This window comes from Cygnus atratus, chromosome 12 (assembly GCF_013377495.2).
Source record: "Cygnus atratus isolate AKBS03 ecotype Queensland, Australia chromosome 12, CAtr_DNAZoo_HiC_assembly, whole genome shotgun sequence".
Classification (NCBI taxonomy): domain Eukaryota; kingdom Metazoa; phylum Chordata; class Aves; order Anseriformes; family Anatidae; genus Cygnus; species Cygnus atratus.
The window spans coordinates 21,133,475-21,153,883 of record NC_066373.1 but is presented as its reverse complement, the minus strand read 5'-3'; the positions used below and the strand labels follow the sequence as shown (position 1 = coordinate 21,153,883).

At 49.0% G+C, this 20,409-nt stretch overlaps 1 protein-coding gene across 1 annotated transcript in view; it reads left to right on the top strand.

The window, feature by feature from the left end:
* The first annotated feature begins 19,622 nt into the window (after window positions 1–19,622).
* TSHZ3 (teashirt zinc finger homeobox 3) overlaps window positions 19,623–20,409 on the top strand; it is a 62,497-nt gene continuing 61,710 nt past the window's right edge. Inside the window, exon 1 of the mRNA XM_050713180.1 lies at window positions 19,623–19,649. The gene's annotated coding sequence lies outside the window, so the exon portion shown is untranslated. The remainder of the gene's footprint in view (window positions 19,650–20,409) is intronic.

Genomic DNA, 20,409 nt, shown 5'->3' with positions numbered 1-20,409 from the left:
TGGTGTGGGGGGTGGAAGGAGAGCAGTATTTGAAGGAAACTGTGGAAATCTACTTTGCATTGTTTAACTAGTTATTTTTGTCCATTTTAGTACATTTTAAAAGTAAAGATTCATAGCAGTGCTCACATACTAGAAAAAGCTCTCTCTATTTCTTTTACAGAAAAAAAAAGACTTTGGCATGTATAAACAGAGTTACTTGTATTCCCTAATCCCTGAGACTGCATGGCTTGCTGGATAATTCAGAGCTAAGCACAGAACTGTGCTCAGCTTTCTTCCCTCCTCCCTTTTTGAAGTGTTTCTACTACACATTTCTGCAGAGGTGAGCAGGAAGACTTGTAGACAGGAGCAATAACATCTGCCTGAGTCTGCAGCAGCCTGAAGCAGCACCAAGAGGTATATTGCTTGAAAACTAAAGATGTTAGTCTATGCCATGCTGAAAACTCAACGTGTTACAGCTTAGAATAAATGGGAATGCATGTAAAAATAGTGCATGGCTTACTGTAGTGATGGCTCCGTTGCTGTTTTATGTATCTAGATAGGTAGATTGATATTCAATTAAAATGCAAGATTTGAAGTTATTGTGATAACATGCTTTGCTACTGATGGTCCAGGCACCCCAAAGCTTTTGTGGTGCCTGGCAAAGGATACAGCTGATGTCCTAGCCCAGCTATCTTGCTGCAGAATTTTGAAAAGTCCTCTTAAAAATGGATCCCCTCTCTAGCAGGATGTCTGTGCTCTTCACAGCTAGGGACTGAAACACAGCTTGTACCACAAGACTGTATTTTATATAGTCCCACAGTAATTCTTCTTCCTTTATCTCCAGTAATTTTGCTATGCTGGTTCTGGTCTGTTCCCTTCTGCTCAGCAGGGGGTATTTTTGTTCTTTTTCTTTGTTGCTATTAATTTTCTCATAACACAACTATCTAGTATATTCGTATAGCATCCACTATCATGCTACTGAAACAGTTTTCAAGTATATAAAATCTCCCATTTTAAAACAGTAATAAAAGGCTTTTACTAAATAAATATACAAAGCTGCTTGCAGATCATGCAATAAGGAAATCAAATATAGAGCTCAAGTTCCCAGAACTTGGAAGGACAAAGGAGCAGTTTACTAAACAGCCTTTTCCCAACACTCAGAGCTCTGATAATCTTCAGAGGAAATAATAAATCTGTCTTTTTCTTGCTCTTCCCTAGGTTTCTTTTGTTTATGTTTTTTTTTAAAAAATGAAGAGTGTAGGTACTACTTACAAGGCAGCTCCCTGATGTTTCTGGTAGTCCAGCCAAGGGACAAGATAGTGTGCATAGGAAAGGGAGATGAACAATTCATCCTGTAAAGGAATTAAAAACAAAAGCGGAAATCCTTTGTAAGAAAAAGTCACTGGGATTATAGCTGCATGCTTTCACTAATGACTTAGCAAACATTTAGTCAGAGAGAACCTAGAAATCCAGTTGCACTTTATTTAATATTCAGATAAGGACCATTCACCTGCTGTTAAGCTACAACATCTACAATCATTCTTTGAATACTGATAATTTTATGAAGCAGAATCCCCTAGGGGCTGGTAGTCTAGTCTGGATTCACCTGGAATACAAAGATGAATAAAATTGCATATTACATGCACCCAAGTAGTCGCAATTTATAGAAATATCCATTTATGCTCCTGAAAAAAAAAAAAAAAAAAAAAAAAGCATTTCCCTAGGGTTATGGTATATGGTGATAAAAACCTGTGTGGGGGACTGCTTGGATTGTAACTCCTAGTGTGCCTGTTGCTGATTAATTAATAAACAAATAAATCATTATATTTAGCTAGCTATCTCACTACAAGACCATAATTGAGAAAATATTAAAAAAAAAAATAAATGTTGCATGCCTCACCATAAGAAAGTGTTACTCAGAGGCACATGAATTGAGTACCAAAAGTGGCATCCAAATGGCTCAGAGTAGATATGTGTATACAGTTTTAAAAGATGAGGAGCATTATGAACGTGCTCTCTTAGCCTCCTCCTTCCCTCCTCTTTCTCCCATCAGGTGCCTTGTCCTTGCTCTCCCCTCTCATTTGCTGATAACACCTTATCTCCACCAGGGAAGCAACTGGGAAGTTTGCTCCTTCCTCACATGACTGAAGGTATAATTAGAACGATGCACCTGCTCAGTCCTCCAGTGACTCGGTTAGTCTACATCCATGTCAAAATCCATGCTGTGAGGGTAATTTGATCATCTCACTTACTTTTTTCATATACTTTATATAAATAAGTCTCCAGAACAAGCCTCTGTTGAGTTGGTTCAGTTTAATCTCACAAATTTGTGTCAACTCTTTGTTGCTAGAAGAATTTTATCATTTGATCTCATGGTTACACTTTAGTAGATTTGAGTACATATTTTATTTCACTCTCCAGAATACAGAATTCCATCTTGAGTCAAAATCATATTTTTATTATCATCTATTTATGTTTCAGCGATACTTACAGGCTTCAACTGAGATCGGGGTCTTGTTGTATGAGACAATACAGAAACACACAAGATAAGAATGTTGGTCCCAGGAGCCTTGTAAGCTAACTAAAGGCTGGGAAAAAAGGAAATATTAGCTCCATTTTACAGATGGGAAACCAAAGCTCAGAGAATCTTCCAACACAACTCAGTGCAGTGTTATGCAGCAATACTGAAGAGGGAGTTCTGAAAAAGCAACAAAGTCCAGAATCTGTGCAAAATAAATGTGGATTTAAACCCTGCTCTACTGGCAATCATCAATGTAAGTTCAAATAAATTGTAGGTGTACGACGGTATCATCTGCATACTGAGCATGCCAGGGCTCCCTCAATCCTCTGTGCTTGTTTCTCCCCCAGATCTACCTTTCCATGGCAGAAGACACTGTTTTTTAATGCTGTCCTCTTAGGCTCATGAAAATTACTCTACCACTGCTTCCTCTAGCACTTTACAAAAATTAACCTCTAGCCCTGAGATGCCACAGCGGTGTCAAATCTCTGACTGTGGCAGCTTCCAGGTTCAGCAGAGACATCAAGGGTCTTTTAGGTTCTCCTTCCCAGCATCCAATGAGTAATGCAATCTTTTTGTCCTTGAACAGAGCCTGGAATCTCCTGCATCAGAATACTTTTCCTGCTCTTTAATCTGCTCTGCCCAGCAGTCGCTGTAAAATCCTGGGGCAGCAGTAGCCAACAGAGGGTATTCAGTCAAGCCCAAGCAGCAGAGAAGCACTTTAGCATTCCCTGAAGACAAAACAGAAACCAAGTGGAAATGGTAAGTTCACTGTCTTCCTTTCAGAGGTGACTAAAGGTAGGAGGGGGGATTGCCTGGAATGAGGGTGGGAGCAGCAGCCGGCACAGAGCTGCTTGTGTCCCCCCTAAGCCTCCAGGGCCACTGCAAACTTTTGCAAACCAGCCTGCTGAATTTGGTTTGCAAAACTCTCAGTGCTAAACTCTTAACCATTCTAAATGCACTGCTGTAACAGTGCCTTTTGACTAAAAAACAGTTCGGGCTAATTGTTAAGGATCAGATAACAGGAAAATATTTCTACTTGACAGTCTACTATTTTTCAATTGTTTCTCTGTTACATATCTAAGTAAACATTTGTTCCACTTATCATTTCTGAGCAAAAGACATGAATCACTTGACTAGTAAAACCACAACGACAGCTGTTGCTTATTAGAAACAGTCATCTTGTTCAAGGGCCTGCTATGAAGGGGTTCTTCAGGAAACTGTTTCTGCTTTTAGTGCTTTACAGTGTAATGAAAGCAAAGTTGCAGAAATTAGGGCACTTTTATTTCACTTATGTGATTGGCAAAACACAGGTACATACACACAGAACAATCATTGCAGCTGAGCTATTAGCCCCCAAGAAAATGGAAAATTCTCATTTGAGAATACTGCTAATGCTATAATACTTATTTTCTTTGACTTAGTAATGTTTATATAGTTCTCTACAATACAGGTCAACCAAAAGTAGGATCTAAGGATCCCTTTGGAATTAGGTTATACCATTTAGGCTTTGGGATTTTGGTAATGGATGAAATATGTATACTAGTTAAAAAGGCTGTACAAAAATATTTTTCACCATTCATGGTCTTTCCAGGTCTTAGAAACAAATTAATTCTGGATTCATAAAAAACAACAACAACAAAAATAGAAGCCAGTCACCAGTGGTCAAGACAACATTACTTTTAGATAAAACTTCTCCAGCCAGTGGTAAAAGAAAAACAACAAAAAAAAAAAGATTTAAAAGTAGGATCAGGATATGAGAATGAGGGAGCGCAACTCTATCTAACTGCAGTAAAATACTTTTTATATGAGTGGAAGTAAAATAAGGAAGAAAAACTTTGCCAAAAGGAACTTGAGGACAAATAAGTGAAACTGAGGCAGGTTGGATGTGAAGATTTTCCCTTTCTAGGATGCTGCTACAAATGCACTGTAAAGCATAAGGCAAAACATCTGTTTGTTTCTGTGACCTGCATCAAATGAAATTGTATTAAACAGAGGCCCTAACAGGCATTTTTTTCAGACAAAAAACACTGGAATAGTATACCCTGTATGATGCCCTTATTGTCAGGTTTGAAGGGAGAAGCCAAGGACTAAATGAGCATAGAGACTGCGCTGATCCCAGCAGAGCAGAGGGGAGGAACATTGGCAGGGCAATGTAGAGATGCTATCAAGTAGTCTGCTCTGCTGTTAAATAGGAGCGCTTGTAGCTTTGTGGCTATTGCTTAAATGCATATCAAAAACAAAAACACTAAATTCACTTGCAAACTTTAAAGAAGAAAGAGTGAAAAATAAAGAAGTGAATTGTGGGATTATGGCAAAAGAAAAGGAAAGCAGGGCAGAGAAACTGGAGAGAAGCATGTAACTGAGGAGACAAAGCTGAGGTTTATTATGAGTTAGAAATCTGCAAAACTGTCACCAATTCAATAATTGTATTCAGTGAGGTTTCTAAAGATCATATCCTGCCCTTCATTCACCCTCACAACACTCACTGATAGGAGTCAGCACTTTGCTGCAGCTGGATATTTAGAAGTCATTTGTTCTGTGTAACATGCCCGTTCTTACTAATCTTAGTCAAGTAAGTAGTCCATCCTCCTGTGTCATCCCACAGAAGTCAAATGTGCTATTAGCATAAGTGATGATTACTTATCCGTGTGAGGTCTTGTGGGGATGGGTCTTTCAGCATCGGTATACTTGACATGGCAGTCTTTCTATTATAATTTAATAAAATGGGGCCCAATTCAGATGCCCCAGGGAATAAGCTGGACTTAAATGGTGCTTAGGCCTTTGACAGGGCCTCTGCAAACCCTGGGTTTCACTGAGTGAATGATAATTACTTGGGGGGGCGAGGGGGGGTTATTAAATTATATACTCAGTTCTTTACCTTTGCCAGTGTCTGAGCAAGTTAATGTACTGAACACTCAGAATAAGCCTCTTGTAAGATTGCTCTCCTGATAAAACAGGGATTGAAGAAATGTCATTAATAAATAGAGTATTTGTGCATATTGGTGGGTAAATTTCACTCTCTAAGAATGGCATGCACTAAAACCAGACAATATAGGGCAGAGGAGCAAACTGAGTGTCACAGCTGCACTGAAATGAAAACCTCTCTCACAGCCAGGTAGATGGAAAAGGCCCAAGCCAGAACTCTGCAAAGTCGGGGGAAACCTTTCTGCTGACTTTGATGAGTTCTGCGTTAGGCCCTTACAGAACAAGCACACGCAGGCACCCTTGATGCATCTTAGGCTTGGATGATTGTGTGTGGTAAGGCAGTAAGTACAACATCTGTGAGATGAATCAGTTACCTGCAATCAGCTGCTTGGTGCAAGAAGGAATCAATCAGTTCATTTTCTATGCCACACACCTCTCCTAAGGAAGAACTCCTAATTGCTGCATGGGTAAATGAATAAAAGACATCACTCATGCAAATCACATGATTTTAAAGGGTTACTTGTGTTTCTAATAGCTGATATTCTCTCTCTTTTTAATTTTTTCCATGTGTCTTTTTGTTCTTCACTTGATTTCTGAGCAGTTACTAGCCTCAGAGTAGCTCCTGCATTCTGTTTGAACCTTCATTCTGAAAATCTAAAGGCTCTCAAAGCATTTTCATCTTTCATGAATACTGTGGCACGTCCTTGTGACCTTTGTGACCATCTCCTTAGTTCATAGGTCTCCTGATTCCCAAAGCATAATAGACGTAGGAAAATTTTGGATCATAATTTCCTAACCAACTACCTCTTGTATCTGCTCTTTGCTGCATATGGTCTGCTATTGTTACAGTTTGTGAGTAGTCCTCTGTGCAACCCCAAAAGACTTAGACAAACAAACAAAACTAAAATAAAACAAATACATTGAAAATGTCTTCACTGATAGGAGAAAAAATACAGCTTAGTTGTTACATTGAGAGGGTTTGGCACACTAGACCACAAGTGAGGGACCCATTATGATGTTTGATCCTTACCTTTGCTTGCTGTTCCTATTAAAACAATTTGCTGGTTTTATACCTGTTTCATTTTCAGCTTCCTAACCATGCGTTTGGGAAGAATTGTATTTATTAATTACTACATAAATTGTTTACCAAATCATGCATATTAAAGGCACGTATGCAGATCAGTCCTGTAAAATCACAGATATAAAATACATTTTATACAGTGAATCACTTGGACTTATTGAAAGACTAAAATCTGCATATTAAACAGGGGATATGTCCTCAGTAAATTAACAAAGAATCTACATTGTCACTATTAATGAAACAATGCTATAAAAACTCCTCTTTTATTGTTGTCTGGATAGCATAATTTTTCCTCCTGTTAGATTTAAAACCAAGCTCAGGCATTTTTAGAGTTTTGATCCCTTTGTTGTCCAATGCCCTGATACAGCCCAAGACTTAAGAACATGCCTAACTTCAGTTGGCTGCAATCCATATGAAGTCAACAGGAGTTCCTCATACATAAAATTAAAAACCTTCTCCCAAAAAATCATTTAATCAGTTTTTAAAAGATTTCAAGATCCTTACATGTCAACCATTATGTTTAAATTAAGCCTTTTTATTTATTAGCTGTCCAAGGACATGATATTTCTTCGTTTTCCCATGAATGCAGCAGTTTAGCCAGCCGAACCCTTTTATTCCTCTCACTGGAGTAGCACAGAAAAAAAACAACAACATTCGATTCCAGTGGATAGTTGTTGATTTCATTATCATATTAGAGAAAATATAGATTACAATTCCAAATTATTCTGCCTGCAATCCACACTCTAACCATGTAAAAGGCAGTATGTGGAAAAGTTGACTACATCATAAAAAATTAACTTCCTGCAAGGATTTTCTTGAATTGGTTTCAAAAGAATCCTGTTTGGTATCTTTTCTGAACTGAATTTCTGGAGGGTAACTGCATTATGTGCATGTAAAACATGCAAAAGGAAACATTCACGGAACTCTTTCTTTCTGTTACCAAATGTGGCTATAGGACATTGTTTGTGTTTAAAAGAGTTGCCTGAAAGCAAAACTCCATGACTATAAGGCTATATGTATGTGCATTGTAAGATAACGACTGACAGAAAGTGAAAAACTATTCTCTTTCACTTGCTGTTGAGTGACAAAGGTTGCATCTAATGATAACTTGAATATTCTGCCAACAGTTGATGATATTTGGCCCCTGCCAAAATAAATAAATAAATAGATAAATAGATTATAAATAAATAGATAAATAGATGCTTTCCTCTCCCAGAGCAAATGCCCTATAAGTCTATAGAAAACAAATTAGGAATGCGTTATTCTCAATGAAAAAAAGTCTCCATGAGAGCTATAATTTTATTTTTTTTTAGTGCACAGAATAACATAAATCAAAAGAAGCAATGGTCTACCTTGTGTTTTGACTACTTTGACCCTCTTCAACCCCTGCCAATTTTTATCTCATTTTTGTTTAACTTTGTACATCAGAGTTTAATTTTAAACCTGGTCCTGAAGACAGTGATGTATAGGGTACATCAAGTATAGCTTAAATTACCCTCTCCCCAGTGATTTGAAGTTGAGGGGAGGGTCTTACTCCGCAGCAGGGTGGGAAAGAGAAATGGTCAGATGTTGCCCTTTGAACCTGACCACCCTCAGCTACAGAAACGTTTATGCCAGAACATCATTTATTGATTTTGTTATATTTTAGAATCTTTTAAAACTGTTGGTGAAGTTTGCTGTATATTAATTTTTGACACATGCATATAAAAACAGAGATGTGGGTTGACCAGAAACGATAAATATAGACAACAGTGCCCAATAAACTTACATCCTTTCACTTACAGGTTTCTGTTTCAGCTGATCATTCTGAGCAGCCTGTCTTTGAAAATAAATGTTCCTCCTCTGATAAGCTAACCAATTTGAAGATTAGAGCTGCATTTGAGGATTAAAATTTTTCTTATTTGATTATTGTTGGGTCTTGTAGCAATAGAAGATAAATATTAATAAAATGTTTAAGTCCAATTCCGCTCACTTTACTGATGTGAGCGTTTTAAACAATGAGACTGAACAAATTATGCAGGATTTGGCCCTTAAACTCGGCACTGACTGCTCTGCTTTCTCAGTCCACTAAGAATAAGTCTCCCATGAAATGTTACATGTACCCGGCAAACTCATGAGCCCGCTGCTGCCACAGAAAACTCACGCTGATGGGTAGCTCTGAAAACTCGCCATCCAATTATATACCACAGAGCTATGTATGTGTTTTTATTGAGGGGAATAAAAACCACAAGAAGCACTCTAGCAGAGACCACAAAATGGGTTTGGCACCTGTGTCTCCTCGGAGCCGAAGTTCGGGAGTTGTGTTATCACGTGGCCTGCTGACCCCGGGAGAGCAGCACTGACCTTGTCTTACATGCAGGAGTCTATTGCTATGACTCCCCTGAGAGCACAAACCAGCTGCAAAGTGCTGCAATGATTAACCCTTGTGTTGTGGATGTAACATCAAGTCATGGTAATAAAGCTTTCACTGCATAACAGATCTCTTGCTTTGTAAATTGTTGCTCTTATCAGCTGCACTCTCGGATGTTATCCCTTTCCTGTGAAGCATGACTGCTGTGTTGTTCACTGGAAAGGCTGCCAGATCTATAAAGTCTGTGATATTTATTCAATTGCTTTGGAGAGTAATACAGAGAATATGCTTTGTTGAAACTAAAAATGCAGTATGTGAAAACAAAAAAAAAGGAGAGAAATTCTCATACATATGAAGCAATATATTAATTAAAATCCAGAACGCCTGTAGCAGATTCGAATCCAGGAACATCAGATTTGCTACAACAGACAACGGCACTGTTCCACTCAGTCCAGGCTCCTGCTTGTGGGAGTGATTTATACCTAATGTTTTGTGAAATGCAAACTCTTCGAGCCTGTGATGTACTTGGACAATTACAGTTTTGCTGTTTGGCTGGAGACAGGATGCTGGCAGCAATCAGCACTCACACAAAACACGAGCTGTATAAGTCTAATTTTGCCGTGCACTTCAAAGATGAGACCTAATTCTGTGACTTCTTATTTGCATAGAAGTCAATGGGAGTTGTGAGCACATATCAGCCTATAATCAAAATTATAGGGCCCAGGCTTCCTCAGTAACGGAAAGCCTTTTATCTGTGTGCTTCCTACCCTCCAGCCCTTCCCTTGCCAAAGCTATGGCCACATCAAGGCTGTGAAAGAAAAGGTGACCTTAATGTAAGCCACGGTACGAGGCGATATTATCTGCTTCAGTCTGCGAGGAGCCAGAAGCGATATCTCTGCTGCCTTTATCACGAGGACTCTCACTTCCCAGAGCTGCATTTCAGCAGGTCTGTACCACATCCCACCTGCCAAGCAGGATTTGGCCCACACCTCCGCCCATCCAAGCAGCAGATTTGTGTTCTCCAGGGGGCCGGTACTGCCAGTTCTTGCTGTCACCCTAGCCTCCTGTGGCTCGGAGGTCGGGGAGACCAAGAACAGTACCACAGGTTGCAGGGCTCCGGCCGCAGCTCCCAGGGCCAGCTCCTGTGCTGGAACCCAAACCCTCTGCACATCAGCCTCTTGGGTTTACAGCAATTGTATCTGGCTAGGGCGGGTTGTTGTCATTTTATTTGTTTGTTTGTTTGGTTGATTTTTTTTGTGAATGAGATTATTTAAATTGAAGTACTTGCTGACTGCTTAAGATACTTGCTTCTGTCGGTAGCAGGCTTTTTTCTGTATTTCATTACCTGTTACTGGAAACCAAGCAGCTGAGCATATCTGGGGCTGGCTTGAGGTCCACTGCTTCCACATTCATCAGAACTGGGCAGAACTCCATGAAAGTCAGTGGAGTTAGCACCAGCATTTGCCTTGGGGTATTAAAGGTATCAAGTTTGCAGGGAGCTTTTTATACAAAACATTTTTTAAGGGATGGAATCCGTGAGGGAGGCAGCAGCGAAGCTGGGCTCCCTGCGAGATGCCCAGGGAGGGAGCAGGCCAGTGCCCTTCCAGAGGAGGTGAATTAGAGATCTGTGACTCGTCCCTTTCTCCTCCCTGGTACTTCAGGTTGTCCTTAACAAGCCAGAGGCTTGGGGCTGGCCTCGCCACAGGCTGCGGAAGCTTCTCTGTCCCCCACTAAGGAAGAAGCTGCTCTGGGTTTCAGTGCTTTGCTCTTTGGCATCTAGATTCATCTGCTTGGAAAACACGACAGCTAGTTTCCTCTATTGCCTAAATAAGCCAGGATTGTTCCTCTCTCATTAGAGAGGGAGCTTTTTCCTGTAGGGCCTGCAGAGGAAAGCACTGAAGTTACCTCTCCCTTTCCCCACCTCCCCCTTCATGGCATGCAAGTGCTGTTGTTTTAACACCAACAGCTGTAGTTAAAAAAATACAATCAAAAAACAAATACAGGTAGAAAGACAGTGACAAAACAGTTAATGGCCCTAGGCCTGGCAGAAGCAGGCGGAAGAGTAAGCTCACCAGACCCTGCCTCACCTGCAGCCCCATCTTTCTCTGATCAGCAGCTGGGATCTCCCAGCTGGAGCCTGTCAGCATCAGAGGGGAGCTTGAGGGCCTCTGGGAGGATGGGTCTCCTGGTGGTGGCACCTCTCGGCCTGCTAGGCTTCGGTGGGCAGGGGCTGTGGCTGCAACTGACCCTTGGTCTGTGTTTGGAAGTGGGGGAGGCCCTGTGTGCTCTCCTGTGTCCCTGGTTCCTCCTGCTTGCAAAGTACTGCTACTGGTGGTCGGGTACTCAAAGAAGCAATGCGTTAAGGGAAGTTATCCTGAGGTTACTTTGTTCTCTTCTGGGGTTTCGGTGTGAAGGGAGCATCTACTCTATTAGCTCCTGTTAATATCAAACCTCTACTATTAATAGGATTTGCATATGGAAAGGAAGAGGACTGACCTTTAAATTCATTAAATAAGGTAAATTCAAAAAATAATTTTAGTTAAAAGCATTAGTGGGGTGAAAAATACAAGAACAAATACACAGACAGTATCTGGGCTTTTGGTAACACCAATGAGCAAATTATGATTGGGGAAGATTTGCATCATTGAAATATGTATTCCAGCCTCCATACTGATATATGTGATGTGGGGTTATCTTTGTATGGCTCCTCTTTCAGAATACATTTTCTTCTAATAAAATAGCCTCTTTTTAGCTCCCATTGGGGTCTGCCTTATAAATGAGGAAGTGGTCCTCGAGGGATTGGCCTGGCTTGAAAAGTGTGTTATTTAAAAAAAAAAAAAGTATATTAGAATATTAAGCAATATAATTAGCTTGTTTCTTTGTGTTGTGTTTTTTTTTTTAATCTTAAAAAAAATGCTTAGCCAAGTTTTAATTAAACATACTCTCTGGATGTTTGAATTGTATAAGAATTAAGAAAACTTCGCCGTATTTTAGAGGGATTCATTGCTTCGGTTTAAGGTTCGTGCTCTGATCTCCGCTAGGCAGCCAGGTATCACCGCTCCTGTGCCGGAGCAGCCTCAGTGTGGCGAACAAGTGCTGCTCGCCCACCTGCGCGGGGGGCCGGTTGGGGGCCGGTAGGGGCTGCGCTGCACCCGCGTCTCTCGTGTGGGGAGGAGCAGGGGCTGGCTGCCCCAGCACGGGCTGGCGCTCCAAGTATTACTGTTGCTAATGCTAGATGCTGATTTCCACCTGCTGAAAAGCTTCTGTTGCCTTCACAGCAAGTAATCTAAGGCATAATTAATTAGCAACGCTTCTACCACCGTGCTTGTCGCGCCCGACGCTCGAGGCACCGCTGCCCAGAGGTCCTGGGGCTCCGGTGGCGCCCCGCAGCCGCTCAGCTCTCCGCGGGAAGTGCACCAGGAACTCGGGAAAACTTGGTGCGGGCTGGGAGCAGCTCAGCCGGCTCTTGGTACTACTTTGTTATGCGGCTGGGGCTGTACATTCGGTGCTGCCTCGGGCCCTCGCAGTGGGGAGAGGGGAAACCGGGCAGGTTCTTCTTCTCAGGGCTCAGCTGATGGCATCTGCTGAACACAGCCCTTAAAATCTGAAGTTGGGGAAGTTAAATAAACTGTGAGCATCCTTTGGTCTGTGGCTCTCTGCCTTTAAAACAATTACTCGCAGTAACCTTAACAGTAGTATATTAAGGGAAGAAAAATGCTCACAAAGGAATGTAGTGTTGGGATGGAGCTCTGCCTGGTATTAGAACAATTACGGAGCAGATGCATCCACTCCAAGCAAAATGACCTTTTCATCAAGTTACAAAACATTAAAGGTTAAGGAATGTTTGAATGGAAGTTAATATTTTAAATCAGGAGGAAAAAAAATGCCATTCTTTCAAGACCTGACCAAATCTGTGGGAAACTATTAGAAGACTGCTTAGGCACATCCACTCGTAATTTAAGTAACTCTTGTTCTAGAAGGATAGGAGGCATTTCATGCAGTCTAATTTTAAAATCAGAAGTGCTTTTTAGAGCAGAAATGGGATGTGATAGGAAGTAGCACCCAATGAAAGAAACCTGCTCTGAAAGCTGCTTAATTGCAATTTTTAAGTCACATTTCTCTCTCTCCTTCGTGCACCGATGACTCGAGAACAAAGAGAGCGAATCAATGACGCTGGGGAATTTTCCCAGGCAGCTTCCACGTCTCGCCCGAGCCTCCCGGTGCCCGCTCCCGTCCCGGCAGGGCGCGGAGCCTCGCCCCGACGGGCGCACGCCGAGGAGCGGCTCCTCCCGCAGCCCGACCGGGCCGGAGGCATTGCTCCGGGGCCTGCCCGCTGGGGCTGCCCCGGCTTTGGCTCCCCGGCCGCTCTCTCTCGGCGAGGGGAAGAGGAGGAGGGAGGCTGGGGGGCGGCTCAGAGCCTGCTGCGCCCGCGGTGCGGGCCGTCGGGGCGCTTCGAGCCCTTCTCCACAGCAGTCGCCGGGGCTTTACGAGCCAGCTACGTGGGTTTTTTTTTTGTTTTGTTTGTTTGTTTGTTTGTTTGTTAAGTGCCCGTTGGCAGCGGGCCAGGCGGCGGCCTGCGGGCCCCGCACGTCCCCCGGCCGTGGGGAGGCGGCGCCGGGGCCGTCCCCGAGCCCCCCGGGCGGGCGCTGCCCAGGGCGGCCGGGGGCGTTCGCGTCGCCTCCCTGCGCTGTAACGCTCCTAGAGTGCCAGCGGCAGATAAAGGTCCGCTACTGGCAGGCAGATAAGGGGGTTTTCTTTTCTTTTCTTTTCTTTTTCTTTTTTCTTTTTTTTTTTTTTTTAAGGGAATCTTGCATATCTTAATGCAAGTAGTATATGCAAATCGCGTAAAAAAAAAATCCGTCTAGGAAATAAGTTTCTGCGGAAGGAAAGTAGGGTTTTGCTGGGAGTTGGGCTTTCTCAAGTCCTCGTGTGTTGGAGCTGTGCACAACAAAATCTTTATTGCGTTAAGTCACAGGCGGTCAGCGAAGGCACAGCTGCGTTAGCTGGGCAGTGAAAACTTTCAGGTGATGCAAGAAGAGGGGAATCCCTTCCCCTTCTCCTAGCTCCCTCAAATTCCTTTCATATGAGCCAGCTCTGAGGATCACTGCCAGTCTGGAGCTAGCAAAACTTTGTGTAGGTAAAATTAACTAACCCCTCTCTGCTGCCACAATGGCTTTTGTTGTCACATATGGTGGAGTTCCAGGATCTGTAACTGTTTTTCATAAAAGATTTTCCTACTGCCCAAGTGAACACATTACGCTACAGTAGCTCTGAATGGTATCGCTTATTTCCTTCAAAGCAGCGGCCGATTGTTTCTTCAGAGACCCTAAGTCCTTTCAAGGGGAGAGAAAAAAAAAAAAAGTGATAATTCAGGGGGACTGAGTCGCGGCGATAGATCTTTTTTGAACGCGCAGCCTCTCCACAAAGTGCAGCCCCCGGGAGCGGGCGGGGCCGGAGCCGCGGCTCTCCCCGGGGCCGGGCCGGGAGCCGGGCCGAGCCGTGCCGGGAACCGGTCTCGCCGCCCCGCTGTAACTCGTGAACTCGCCGGGGCGGCCGCAGGTTGCGCTCCCACCGCCGCGGAGCTGCCCCGGTGGCTCGGCAGAGCTCCGCTGCCGCGGGGAGGGACTCAGCGGGCACCGCCGGGCCGTACCGTGCCGTGCTGCCCCGCTCCGCTCCGCCCGGGGGGGCAGCGGCGGGCGCCCGATCCGGGCCGCCCCGCTCCGGGAGTCCCCCGGCAGCGCCCCCGCGGCTGCCCCGGCCCCGCCGCCTCCGGGCTGTCGAGGGGGGGGGGGGGCGGGGTGCGTTTGGAGCCGGCAGGTTTTGGTACCCCCAGAGGTGCGGGGGGCACCGGCAGCCCCCGGGGGAGTAGGATCGGCCCTTCCACGGTTACCTCCGGCTTAGCAGGGGCGCTTCTGCACGGCGGGGCGCTGGGCGTGCCTGCGCTGTCCGGTCTGGTTTATTTTTCCCCCGTGCCCTCTCCGAAACGCCTGGTCCTGGTCGGAAGGACCCCGCTATCCCAGTTGCGATTTTCTGGGGCTCGTTATGTGTCAGAACTGTAAAAGTCCTCTGGACAATTTACAGACAAAACATCTGGTTCGTTAAAGCAAAGCTACTGGACTAAGACAAACAAACTTTGCTGCTGTGTAAATTCACTTACCCAAACAATTTACATTCAAGCAAAGATTTTAGCCCGGAGAAAAAAACTTTTATTCATTTGTACTCAGGAGGCTTGGGAATTCAGAGGCATTTTAAAATAATTTTGCTCTAATAAAGTTATGTAGATATTACAAAATGCCTTTGTTCTCCCCTCAGATAATTATTGCCGTTATAATGGTTATTGACAATACTTTGTGTTTCACAAAAGCCGAGTATCGTTTTCGGTCGCGGGCAGTTGTGTTTTTAAACAAACTTGTCAGAGGCGCATCCCTCCCGCCCGGCGCTAATGCAAGCCGCTGCTCCTTTGTTCCTCGCCGGCAGAAAGCGGAGCGCTCCCCGCCGCCTTTTCGCACCCCGACGGCGGGGGCTGCGGGGGCCGGCGTTCCCCAGGACGGGAGGCGACATGGCAGGGGGGCGGCACGGGACGGGGAAGGACCCTGTCTGCGGCCCGCGGTCACCGGGCGCCGCCTCGGTGGTGCTGCCGGTGCGTGCGGTGGGGGGCGGCGGGCAGGTGAGCCCCCCGGCGGCTCGGTGCGGCCGCAGGGCTGCCTTGCTCAGATGCGAAGACCCCGATTTGAGGCTCGCTCGGCGTCGGGGGGCTCTGAGGGGTGCCCCCGGAGCTGCCGCAGGGCCACCCGCTCGCCCCGACGGCGCGCCGGGAGCTCGGCTTCGCTCTCCCTCGGTGGCGGCGGCCGGCACGGCGCCCGCAGGGTTCAGCCAGCTTCGTTTCGTGACCCCCGCGGGCCGCTGCTGTGCCTGCTCGTTGCCCCGGGCCCGCCGCGGCTTTTCCCGTGCGGGCAGGGAGCGGGCGGTGGGGGCGAGCAGCGACGCGGCACGCTCCGAGCCGGTGGGACGGTCACCGGGGTGGTGATCTGAGTGTGGGGCTGGTCAATAGCAGATACCTTGGGTTAAAAGTGTCGGGCAGGGCGAGCTTAGAGCTGAGCCTCGTGTGCTGAGTCTGTGCGGATGGAGTCTGGGCAGCCACCGATTTATGCGTTGTGTTTGTGAATGTTACACTTAATAGAATTACGGGTTCTGGCTCTCCGAAACAGACCGCGAGCCCCCAAAGAAGCTGATGCACGTGAAGAGGTCCGCAGTTCGTGCTGTAATCCATCTGATAGAAAATTCAATAGATTTTTCTTCCTTAAAAAAAAAAAAAAAAAAAAGAAAGAGAGATGAGAAGAAGAAGAACGGGGGGAAATGGTTAGTGACCAAATCGTTCTACAACCTCCTGAGCGCTCTGGCCGTGCTGTGGCTGTGTCACTGCCGTGCATGTGTGGGTGCGTGTGCGCCTACAGCCGCTGCCCCTCTCACGCACACGCACACCCTGGCACCGAGATGGGAAAGTTCCTCCTAGGACCGCCGACGGAAAGTTTCGCTTTCCCCCCCTCGGCCCCTCCAGGCTCAAGCTGGGCGCCCCGCTCCCCGCCACTACCGGAGCCGGCGACCCCCCCCCTCGTTGAGGAGCCGGGTCGCTGCCCGTCCCCGGCGGGGCTACAGGGGGACAGCCCCTCTCCCACAGACGGGTGCTGCTGCTGGGGTCGCCCCCTGCTCGCCCCCCGCCCCGGCTGCGCCCCCGCCCCCTGGGCTCGACCCCGCCGATCGGGCCAAACCGGGGCCGGGGGGGGCCCGGGAGGGCTGGAGCCCAGACCCCCGCCGCTGCCGGCTGCCTGCCCGGAGCCCCCGGCACGGCGGTGGGCTTGCGGCGCGGGGGGCACGCAGCGTAACGCTGGGGAAGGAGGCGCGGATTTGGGGAGGGGGGAGTGGAAGGAGAAAAGTTCTTGCAACTCGCAACCCCCGCCCCCCTCCTTCTGAACCCCCTCCCCCGAATTAGTGATCGGCCGCTGCGGCGTTCGCCTCGGGATGCTCTCGCAGAGGGAGAGAATTTGGGAATTGCGAGTCCTCGGGCAGGAGCAGCCCTCGCAGGGCTGAAACAAGCGAGCACCCAGCCCCAGCGCCAGTCCCGGTCCCGGTACTTGCTGGGACTTTGCCGGGGCTGTGGGGGCGCTTCCCCCGGCACCCCCCGAGCCCCGCAGCGGGGTGTCTCCGAGTTGTGTTCCAGCCTCCCCCGCTCCGCAGCCCGGAGCCACCCGCCGTGCCGAGCCGTGCTATGCCGTGCAGTGCCATGCCGTGTCGGCTCGGCCGGCAGCCGCTCCAGCCCCAAGTTCACGCGTTGCTCGATCGCCGGCTTCGGCTGCTGCGGATTTCCCCAGAGCAGCAGCGGCAGCACCGGGGCCGGGCGCCGCTGCCCCTGCCTCCGGCCGCGCTGCCGCCGGCGAGAAGCGCATCCTCACGGGCTGCGATAAATTATTTAGGCTTTCTGCTTCCTAATTTTTGACTTCGAGGGGGAGGAGGGAGAAAGGAAGAAGGAGTTGTTCCTAATCGCAGCCCGGCCCTTTCTGCTCGCCGAGCCTGTCCAACACTTGTAAATACTTATGCGGCGGCCGGTCCCTGCTTGCCGGCGGGGCTGGGCAGCGCTGGCTGCTCGCAGCGCGCACCGCTCCGGGTCGCGCCCGGTGTGTTGTCGTCGCGCTGTGCCGCCGGGGTGACACTGACGGATGCGCCAATGGTGAGACGGACAGATGTTAGGGCGGATCCAGCGGCGGGCGCTGCCACGGCGGCGGAGCCCAGCCCGCAGCGGGCCCGAGGCGCCGCCGCCCGGTGCCGGAGCGGGTCCCGGTGCCGGTCCCGGGGCGAGCAGCACGCACGCACCCACAGCCGGGCGTTTTGGGGAGGGGGTAGAGGCTCCGGGTCGGCTAAAAAGCAGATCTGATCGCTTCCTCTGCGAGCAGACCCTGTAACTGTGAAGAGAAACCAGCGAGTATCAATGAGACGGAACTGAGCGAATTTGGCAGCAGAAGCGGCATCTGACAACTCACCATTTTCGCCTCTGCAAGAAACGTTTCGTTTTCCCCCAAGAGTAGCAATTTCCCAGGGACTTCAAGCGACTGCGATTTTATTTATTTATTTTTTTAATCCTATAGATCAGCTTAAAAAAATCGGCTCGTAACAATAATAATTAAAAAAAAAAAAGCCAAACCTTCTCCACCCTTGACGCAAAGTGTTTGAATTTCCTGCAACTTGAAAAGGAAACGCGGGAGCGGCGGCTCTGCGATGCGAGGACGCAACAACATCTGCACTTAGTCAGGTACTGGACGCATCCCAAAGCTCGAGGAGCGGGGCCAGCCGAGGTTTTTTTGATCTTACCGTAAAAGTGAGATCATCCTTTTTTTATTATTATTATTATTATTCCTCCCCGTGAACTTTTTTTTTTTTTTTAAGAAAAAGACAAAAATACGGTTTGCTACTGTGTTTTTTTTTTTTTTTTCCCTTACCCCCCCCCCCGATTTTCTCCCCCCTCCGGCCGGTACCGGGCGCCCCGGGCTGGGAGCGGGCGGCCCGGCGGGGGGCGGTGCGGCGGAGGGGGGCGGCCGGGACCCCCCTCCACCTCGGGGCCCGGCCCGGCCCGGCCCGGCCGCTCGGCTCCATCCCTCTTCGCCGCCCAGGGGTGCGCAATCAAACCCGCAGCGCATCGATCCCGAGCAACCGAGCGCGGCAGCGGCTCGCCGGTGAACTTGGACCAAAAAAAATAAAATAAAATAAAAAGAGGGAAAAAAACTAAAAAGCCCCAAAAAGAGAAGGGAGAGGAAGCGGTCTCCGAGGAAGAGCTGGGGGAGGGCGGGTGTCGCTGCCCGCTCAGCCGGCGGCTCGGCTCGGCTCGCCCCCGCACGGCGCAGCCCAGGCGGCGGAGGCGCGGCCGTCACCGGGCGGAGCGGGGCCGGCGGCACCCGGGGGCCGGCGGGGAGCGGGGCCGGCGCCAGCCAGGTGGGAGCCGCCGAGGGGCCGGGGCGGTCCCGCTGAGGGGAGCGGAGCGAGGGGGCGGCCGGAGGGGAAGAGGAAGGGGCTGCCCGGGAGCGCCGCGGGGCGCCCGGCGGGGCCTGGCCCCTCTTCGCCGGCGGGCAACTTCTGAGGGGAGCGGCGGGCGGGGGCGGGCTGAGGGGCGGGCAGGGGCCGGGGGGGTCTCCTCGCCGTGCCCGGGCGGCGGTGCCCGCGTGTGGGGTAGTGTGAGTGACACCGCCATCGTCTCGTTTCCCTTCAAGCTTCGCCTGTTGCCGCCGCCGCTTCCAGCGCCGGAGACAGCGAGTGGAGAGCGCAGGCTGGAGCCGCGCCGACTCCTGCCGAGAAATGCCCGTCTTTATGCCGTGATCTCCCAGCCCGGCCAGGCACCGGGGGCGTAGGGCGGGGTGGGGGGGACTGCGGGCTCTCCCCAGCCCTCCCGCCCGCGCACCTCTTCGGGGGGCTTCCCCTCCTCCTTCCTCCGGGGCGATTTGTCAAACTTCCCCTCTCTTCTGCCAGCAGCAGCAGCAGGGCTGTCCTCTTCTCTGTGCCGCCTCCTCCGCCGCCGCCGCCGCCTCCTCCTCCTCCACCTCCTCCTCCTCCTCCTCGGCATCGTGCATGCACGGCAACAAAAAATATATCCCCAACCCAGCCCTCGAGCCGAGACTGGAGCAGCTCAGCGGATCTCTGGGCTGAGGCAACTCTTCCCACCCCCGCGCCGAGGCAGCCCCCCCCCGCCGGCGGCCGCCGGAGCCCCGCGATGCCGAGGAGGAAGCAGCAGGCGCCCCGGCGCGCAGCAGGTACGGGAGCCGGCCCCGCTCCGCTCCGCTCCTCGCCTCCCTCGGGCTCCCCCACCGCCAGCCCTCCTCCTCGGCCGCGGGCCGGGAGAGTCGCTTCGCACCCTGCTGCACGCCTCGGGGCTGGCCGAGGAACTCTCGGGCCGCGGGGGGGGAGGCGGGGGGGTTACTGGGGTTGATTTTATTGGGGTTTGTCTTTACGGTTTTGCCTCCAGGGGTGGGGAGAGAAAGCCCTGTCCCTACTTTGGCATCCACTTCGGTTTAGCCCTAACTCCGGGTTGTGGGGGCAGCACTTTGTGGGGGCCGGGCAGGTGTGCGAGCACATGCTGCGTGCATGGGGCCGGTGTGCTGGGGGGCGAGGACGCGAGTTCTGGGCATTTCCAGCCCACACTTTGGCACCTACTTTTGCTTCTCTCTCTCGTAGTCTTCGTTTTGCTCCATCCCCTGCTCTGACAGACAGATGATTTGTGATAGCCCGTGAAAATACTCCTTTTTTTTTTTCTGTAAAAATAAGATAGGGTTTGTGTAAATACATGGCATGTTGTGAATCGAGTGGTAGGGACAAAGTGATCTGGAAGGTCCGCAGTGTGACTTGAAGATCCAGAACTGGCTCCGTTGTTCAACTTTTAGCCTTTCATCTCTTCCCCTTGTACTCCACTGGAGGTGTCTCTGCAGGACAGACAGACCCACCTAGCTGGTCACTTTCTTCAGCAATCTCTTCCGTTAATCCTGTTGATTTCTTATTTATGAGCCCAGATGAGAA